At 37.7% G+C, this 8,876-nt stretch overlaps 1 long non-coding RNA gene across 2 annotated transcripts in view; it reads right to left on the bottom strand.

The window, feature by feature from the left end:
- Positions 1-367: 367 nt before the first annotated feature.
- The window catches only part of LOC128776545 (uncharacterized), an 82,306-nt gene continuing 73,797 nt past the window's right edge, over positions 368-8,876 (bottom strand). For both annotated transcript variants that reach the window (XR_008421687.1, XR_008421688.1), the window contains one exon: positions 368-689. This is a non-coding gene — a long non-coding RNA (uncharacterized LOC128776545). The remainder of the gene's footprint in view (positions 690-8,876) is intronic.

Genomic DNA, 8,876 nt, shown 5'->3' with positions numbered 1-8,876 from the left:
CATCTTTCTAACCTCACTATACATAACAAAATTGTCAAAAAGTATTTGGTGTAAGAATAAATGAGTGCATAAATGAATAGAAGGCATGAAGGAGGGAGTGAATTTGGCAGTGCTTGAATTCTTCCAGTTATCTCCTTCAAAAAAGGAAAGCTGCCCTTTGAGTATTTCTGTATAGTAAAATCAAAAATTTATTTTGGGGGCATTACATTTTTCTGTGCTGTAGCGGTGTGATATTATTCTGATACTATGAAAACATTTGGCCAAATGATCAGAACTACACAGATCCTGCCCTGCCCTGTCTGTTCTCTTTTGGATCTCCCTGAAATTTTACTATACTTGACTCGAATATACATAGAAATTAGAAGAATATTTTTCTTTAATACTTTATATGGATTTAAAATAAGAAGGCAGTGAATGAAAATGAAAGGTGACATTTTGGGACAAAATTAGGCAGCATTCTAAAGTGGCATATATTGGGGTGCCTGGGTGGCTCAGTCGGGCATCTGGCTCTTGATTTTGGCTCAGAGCATAATCCCAGGGTTGTGGGATCAAGCCCTGCATTAGGGTCATGTTGAGCACAGAGCCTGCTTGAGATTCTCTCTCTCTCTCTCTCTCTCTCTCTCTCTCTCTCTCTCTCTCTCTCTCTCTCTTTCTTCTTCTGCTCCTCTCCCCCACTAGCAGTGTTCTTTCTGTAAAATAAAAATAAAAATAAAAATAAAAAATATATAAAATAAAGTGGTATATATATAAAAAAAACATAATCTTTATTAGGACACTGAATCTGACAAAAGTCCCCACACACACACACTCAAGGAAAAAGTGGAAAATTGCTTGTAGGGAACATAGCTGATACCTGGAAAGGCTCTTCTATAAATAGTCCTAAAACATAATTTTACAGTGTTTCCCAAGAAGCATTGAAATATTTGGATTAAGGTGTATAACTTTAGTGGAGAGCTTACATTTATATTGTGTGTTTTGCTGTTATATATTATCTCGTTTTTAACCTTAGTGGTTCTCCCAACTCCAGGCACAAAGGCGCGTGCGCGCGCGCGCACACAAACACACACACACACACACACACACACACACACACACACACACACACACCCCTTTCTCATTCCTATTGAAAGGAATGTAAGATAAGACTGATTCTATAAGCACCAGAGAGAAAGATAATGGGGAGAATATTGGCAGGAATGATAGGGCATAAGATTGATACTGAATATAAAGCTGCTTTCAAGAGGAAGATTAGAGCAGCTGTGGATTCCTTTAAGAAGAAAGTAACTAAAAGAATTAAAGATGTATGAAAGTTAACGAAGTTAAAAGAGTGCAGAAATTGGTTAAAGAGACTATTCATAGAGGGGGTACTGAGTTTAGAATTGAAGGAAATAAGTGCAGATTTAGGTGACTGTGGAAAAATATTATGTTATTATGGGGGTAAATGTGGAGCCCTGGAAGAAAGGGCCAAGACTTGGAATTTATCTATAAATCAGGCCCGAAAACAAACTTGCCAAAATGAGAGTAGAAAAACAGAAGATTAGCATTAAGCTTTGCCTGTGGAATTCAGTGAATAAACCAGGCCTATAAAATTAACTTATTTGTATGAAGCATACACTGTAAAATTAAAAGTGCTTTAGCTGAATATATTTTGCCACCTAAAGAGTACGTGATATGCTGATGACACTTCCAAACCTGGATAACGTGTAAGAGTATGTGACTGTGCTGCCTTTGAAGCAATAGTGAATGAGTTCTTACCAAGGGTCAGTATCCTTCTACATGCTTTATATGTATTCTTGCATTTTCTCCTGGTTACAAACCTATGTCTCAGGCGCTATTATTTCCCCATTTTGCAGATAAAAATTGAATAACCAAGTTAAACATCCTAGCTATTTAGCTAAAGAGCTGATCTGATTCCAGGCTTCAGTTACCTTAACCACCAGCACAATGACTTTAAAGGGCTACCTCTCAAAGACAGCACAGCTCTCCTTTCATTTTTGTGGAATAAGAGACTGATCTTTGTACATTAATAAGGGTATCTGTGCATGTGCGCAAATGAATATGAACTCAGGACTTTTTTCTATGTTTTTTTTTAATCTAAAAGGAAGTCCATGACCCAATTACCCAGTGCCCAAAGCCAGAGAAGTAGCAGTCTTTGTAGATACCCTCCCTCTCAAATTTTTACGTTCGATACATTACCAAATCTGATCAACATCACTTTAGATCTGAATCCACCCATTTCTGTTTCCAAAGCCTCAAGAGACTTTTTTCTCAGTAAGACTTCTGCAATAGCTTTTCTGTTTGTCTTTATTTTTTTCTCACCTAATTCTTTCTCACTCAGCCCGATATATTCTCCACTTTGCACTTTTCTTTGAAAAGAAATCTTTTCAAAATGTTGATTTGATCATATATCTCTCCATGTAAAAATCTTTAAATAACTTCCCATTACTTGTGATATCAGAACCAAATTCCCTAACGTTGGTTAGGTTAAGCAATCTTAGCAAAGATCCCTCCAACTTTCAATGACTTAAAGCTGAAGTTTGTCCTTCTTCAATGTGACAATTGAGGATAGGGGCTCCGGGTTGGTAAAGGATCTTCCGCAAGCAATCATTTAGGGTCCTAGACCGAGAGTAGTACAAAGGCCTCTATCACAGAGCTTCCAAAGTCACCCTGCTGTTACCATTGGAGCCCAGAGGATGGGAGGTGAGCATGTGGAGGAAGTGCACCCATTGACTTAAAATCCTGTCTGAGATATAGGGACATCACTTCTACTTGCATGCCATCAGAGAGAGATGTATCTTGTGGCTACCGTTAATGGAAAGGGTAATGAGAAGTGCCGTTTCTGGTTGGGCAGCTCCATGCTCTTACTCTGGGAAGGAGAACAGATTGTGGCACCCTCTGGCCCACCTTTCCCCCAGTTTCATTCTCTACCGTCATCCACGTTGCACTCTCTACTCCAGACACAACTTTGTATTTGCACATGAGCATATTATCTGTCCCTAAATTTCTCCTGCTCATCCTGCAGGTGTCAGTCAGGTCATGTATTACTTTCTCAGAGAAATCATTTCTCAACTGGGGATTAGGTTACGTTCCCCCCATACATCACATGGCTCATGATCCTTCCTCTACCAGCACTTATCACCATCTTAAGTTTTTTTCATCTTATATGTGGTTGCTTATTTAATGTATTTATATGGCACATGGATAGTAAGAGTGTGGTAAAAAAAACAGAAAAATGTGGTCCTTGATCTGAAAGGTTTTATTTTGTAGTTTGGGAAAAACACAAAAAGTCTTTCACTATAAGACACCTGAAGAAAAAAAAAATGTTGCAGACTAGCATAAGATTAAATGCTGAATGAGAATTATTGACAAAGTGTTATATAATCTCAGGTCAGCTGAATGAGGGCTGCTGTATGGGTGGAAAATTTCCTGGAGGAAGTAAGGAATGGAGCTAGACCTTCACCTGTCATGCAAGAACAGTGCCCAGACATTTTGAATAAATGCGAGTCTTTGAAGATACTAGTTGGAGATACTCTCTGGAGCCTGAGCTAGTCTGCTATTTTCCAGTAAGTTCTTAGGGGTCAGTAGAATCCTTAGGGAACATCCTTTACCCTCCTGTGACCTCTGCTAGGAAGCAGCTCAAAGTTTGGACTAGAGACAGGAAACACCGATTGTTCTGGCCTGTGCCCAAGTAATTGGATGCAGGATGGTTGGCATTCTGTGCTGTGTAGCTCAGAGGCCCACCCTCTTGGCCTTAGTGAGATATAAAATCTCCACAGTTTAGTGGATTTGTTATAACTTGGCCAAAGTCTGCAGCTCAAAGGAGCTTACATCAACATAAAAATGTCTGAAGTTTTTCAGACTCTGGAGGAAGATTTGTGGCAAGTGAAATTGCTGGAGAGTGAGAAAAAATGCAACATACAGATGGTGAAAACACAGATGTGCTCATATGAGTAAGTATACACCCAAAGAATGAAAATAAATAAATAAATAAAGCTCTCACTCCATCAAACCAAGATTTAGAAAATAGATCACTAATTTTCCTTTCTCATAAAGGCTAATTGTGATGGAACTTGATTGCTCACAATAGACCTATCCCCACGACTCCCCTCCATCTCTCCTGGCAGAACCCAACTCCCAGTTTAGAGGCTGAAAATGCCAGGCACAGACCCCGGGGAAAGCTAAAGCAATGGTATGCCATGTGACCAATGCTGACCACACAATTAGCCTTTATGAGAAAGGAAAATTACTTATCTATTTTCTAAATCTTGGTTTGATGGAGTGAGATCTTTATTTCTTAGTAACAAAAACAGAGACCCTGGAAGGGATCATCTCTTTGTCCTTCACTAGAGAGGTCATGTGCCTCATGGAACTATCACCGCTACATTGAAATCATGATGGGGGATGATGCAAACATGCTGACAGTGGCAGGGAATTCAGATGAAAAAATGATAATGGCATCAGGGTGCCAGACCTACATCACTATGCTGTCCAGCCCTATCTGGAACTCTGTTAATGTGAGGTCACAAATGCTTATTATGATACGTATCATTTTCACTTGAGTGTCCTCGTACCGGTAGCCCAAAGCATCATATTTGATTATCTAGTGCATAAAATTTAGTTAGATAAAGATAAAAGGTAGCATAACAACAAAAGTAAAGCTTATAAACCTGATTTACAGAAACATCTATTTCACATTGTGTTTGCTTGTACACTAAGTTAAATCTATCCAATATCCAACCATCAGAGGCTGACAGATTGCAATTATGGTTTTCTTCAACGATCTGAGCAACTGAAGTAAATATTCAGAAACTGTGTTGAATTTCAGTTTGCAGCATTTCAAGATTGATTGACCAGTTTTCCTTATGCAATGCATTAAAATATCCTTTTCAGTTTTCTAGACATTTAGTTGATATGTCATATGCCCTCTTCACATTGAATGTAGAAATTTGGCCTCCGTAGAGCTGGCAAGAAAGTGTTCCACCTACAAAATCTGTCAGTAATGCTGCAGTGACCCAAGTAGTCATCTGCCATCTTTATTAAAAAATTATCATTCATATTCTTTATGCAATTTGAAAAGGAATCAAAATTACAAATGCCAAATCAGGTACAGGGTCTTGTAAGGGCCAAAGTGAGGCAACCTAAAGTTTCAGCTGTTAATATTAGCTTCAGGGTATGTCTAACTCGGATAAGTTTTGAATGAAAAAAAATCAAAACTGTCAATCTAGTTCTTTAGATATTGATATCAAAATTCACATATTAGATTCCAGTCCCCCCCAAACAGAATAAACATCATTAACCTCAAAACCTGATCTGCAGGAAAAGGCTATTAGGTGAAACAGACTCAAGGCAATCTTTCTTCTTTTTCTAAAACTCTGTGCCCCATAATTTTTCTTTCTACAATGTCTTCTGTCTGAAGTATAGTCATAAAATCTGCTCCCAACAGAGGAGAAAAATGAGGACATAATGGTATGATCTGTGCTTCCTGCCAAGGTCGCCACTTCTGTGATGGAAGCGCTTTGTACCCTGTTGGTTATTGGATTACAGCCTCTGTTCCTGTCCGCATCCACCAGGGAACCCAGTGCCCTGCCTTTATTTCGTGACCTTTCTGTTTACACTATTTCCCCCTCCGTGCTATGTTTTCCTCTGAGCTATCAAATACTTCTAATTCCTATCCGCAGCCTCTGTGCTTCCTGCCAACTCCCAGAGGTAGCCAGGACACTCCTCACTTCTTTGGCTCTGAACGCCATACTTCCTGCTCAGCATTTAACTGTTTATATGTGTGCATAGAGAGAGAGAGACAGAGATCTCTATATCTCTATATCTTTCTCTCTGTATATTATATGCAATTTCTGTGTAACTACATAGGCTGTCTCTTCTAACATTGAGAAGCTTTGAAACCATGAAACGATTATCCTTTCTCTTAATTACAGAAGCCACCTCATTCTTCTCTCTCTCTCTCTCTCTCTCTCTTTTATTTTAAATGAAACATCTTTTAATTCATCTAGAGCTAGCCTTGGTATCTGTATTCCTCCAACATGATTCATTTCAGAGTGGAAAGTTTTCAGGAAGCCCGGGTGTTACCTTCATATAGATTTAAACCTTACATTTTATTCATTTGGAATGGACTTTTACAAAATGAGGAGTTACTAATCTATTAGGCTGAAAGTGATTCAAACAACTATGTTTTTTCTGTTTGCTCCCCTAGAATCCCATGTATTTGTCACACTGTGTGTGAATTGCCGTTTTCTCACCTGTCATCCCACTAGAGTAGGTTCTTAGGACAGGACCAGGATCTGTGTACCTTACTTAGTACATGCTTAGTGCCTGGCCCAGGGGCTATAACACAGTCAATTCTTGATAATTCCTTGTGTTAGGAATGAAAAAATTACCTAGTTAAAATTTTTTTCTTAATTTTTAGAGCAATTCATATTATAGAGAAATTCTAAAAATATAGAAAATTTAAATCTGTATAATCAAAACTGTTATTTCTTCCATAAATGATATCTGAAGCCATAAATATATTTTTAAACATGAGTTTAAATATTTTCTTTCATTTATTATCTAAAATGTGTGAAATGCCGATGGCTCACTTTTACTAAGTTTTACTATCTTGGTTACTTTGTAAGTAAAATGCCAATTTATTTATTATGTCAGAGAGGTGGCAATTAATTTATGATTTAAATTTTCTTCTTTACATTTCTTTCTACATTTCCCCAATGCCTCTGCTCTTTTCTTTCTTCTCCCTTTAATTTTTATTACTAATATCACAGCATTGAAATAAAAGATAGGCATTTCTTCTTTCCAGCAAGTATCACTTGATGCATATTTAATTATTAAATTCAGTTCTAAGTAAAAAAGAGAATAGAGGCAAATAATGAATCTTTACTGTTTTTACATACACATCCATCATGAATGTCATTAAGGTAATTGATAAGCAGAGCAAGATAGTACGTTCCACACATGCCTTCTAAGACAGAGAGGAAGTGGAAAGTTTAAACACACTTGGCTTCAAATCCAGCTCTGACATTTTTTAGCTGGATGATGTGATGTTCAGCAGTTACTGCTTTGAACTTTAGTCCCCATTAGGAAAGTGGACTGTGTGAAGACCTCAGCTGGTGGCTAAGAGGGCTAATGGTATTAAAATATATAAAGTGCCTAAGACATAGTCGATGATATTTTGTTAATTCCCTACTCTTCATTGCATGGAGTTTCGTTGTTTCTTTTTAAGTCAGACAGACAACTGACTGTAAATACTAGAACTTGATTTTAACATCAAAAAGGAAGCTATATTTAAATAATCTGTTTCAAATGGTTTGTTTGCCTATGACTAACATAGGATACTAAGACTGTTCACAACTTCGTGTTTTTGTGGAAAAGTTTGGTATTTTACAGATAAAAAGTGAAACATACATGTTCTTGTGTGCATTAAGGTATTATTTCTATTTACAAAGGAATTTGTAAAACTGAGGAAAAGACTTAGGGAAAGCCAAAGGGAGAAATGCACTTCTATTTGCATTGGGTAGAAGGTACAGGAATAACCAAATCTAAGTGTAATCGGAACACGCAGCATCCGATACAGTATCTTTGAAGTTCTAGACGACTCGGATATTTTAGAAGAATTTTTGCTCACACTATTGCTTTAAATTTGAGCACGGATAATTGCGTTTTTACTTATGATATTTCAGTTCCATGAGTGTGGCAGGAACTATGGCCTGACTGTTCCAAAGCCATTTGAAACCTCTTTCTTACGTTCTGTTACTATGGAAGCTCCAAAACTAGAGTTCAAATAGTCCTGTTCCCACACTCACTTCCAGTTAGGAATGACTGTGTGAACCAGTTCTACACAAAAAGATGAGTTTGAGGGGCACCTGGGTGGCTCAGCCAGTTAAACATCTGACTTAGGCTTAGGTCATGATCTCACAGTTCCCAAGTTTGAGCCTCTCGTTGGGCTCTGTGCGGACAGCTCAGAGCCTGGAGCCTGCTTCAGATTCTGTGTCTCCCTCTCTCTCTTCCCCTCCCCCATTCTCTCTCTCTCTCTCTCTCTCTCTTCAAAAAATAAATATTAAAAAAAAAAATTTTAAGTTAAAAAAAAAAAAAGATTAGTTTGAAGTCACTGTGCTTACCTGCCAAGAAACTTTTAAAAAGGGACATTTATAAACTGAGCTATCTTTTGGCTTTTCCTTACCCATATTTCTTCCTGCTTCCACCTGGAAAGCAGATGCGAGCTTGCTGAGGCAGCTGTCACAACTTAGAGACAACATCTGTAAGCACCTACCTGTACATGCTGAGAATAACTGAAGGAAAAAAAAAGGTGAAAGTTCCTTGGAGCACTGAACTACTAAGCCCTGACTTCTGGCTGTCTGAAATAAGTAACCCTTATTTGTCTAAGTCCCTGAATAGACTTTTGGTTGCTTAAATCTGAATTCATTCCTAAATAATACAAGCTTCTACTTGAACACAGAAGACAAAAAGTGATTTAAAGACTATTTTTCTCAGTTCTCTCAAGGAAGGTGCGTAACTAGCACATTCTAGAGACATTGAAGTGAATACATAATCGATAATTAGGTCATTAGGACATAAATGGATGATTAAGGCATCAGGACAGACTTTTCCTCCAGATCTGGTTGAGAAAGACTGCACAGAACACTTCTTACATGAGATATCATCTGCAGACCAACAGCATAAGCATCATCTGATAACTTATTTGAAATATAGGGTCTCAGAATTCTTCCTCTCCACCAATTCAGAATCTCCATTTTAATCATGATCCCCATGTGATTCATAGGTATGTTCAAGTTTTAAAACTGTTGTATAAATTGTGACCTTTTTGGAATGAAAAGACCACTCTTTAAAAAAAAATATTTTTATCTTTTATA

This window comes from Panthera pardus, unplaced genomic scaffold (genome assembly GCF_024362965.1).
Source record: "Panthera pardus isolate Hobbes unplaced genomic scaffold, ASM2436296v1 HiC_scaffold_13, whole genome shotgun sequence".
NCBI lineage: Eukaryota > Metazoa > Chordata > Mammalia > Carnivora > Felidae > Panthera > Panthera pardus.
The sequence above is the reverse complement of the archived record's forward strand: the minus strand, read 5'-3'. Positions and strand labels throughout refer to the sequence as shown.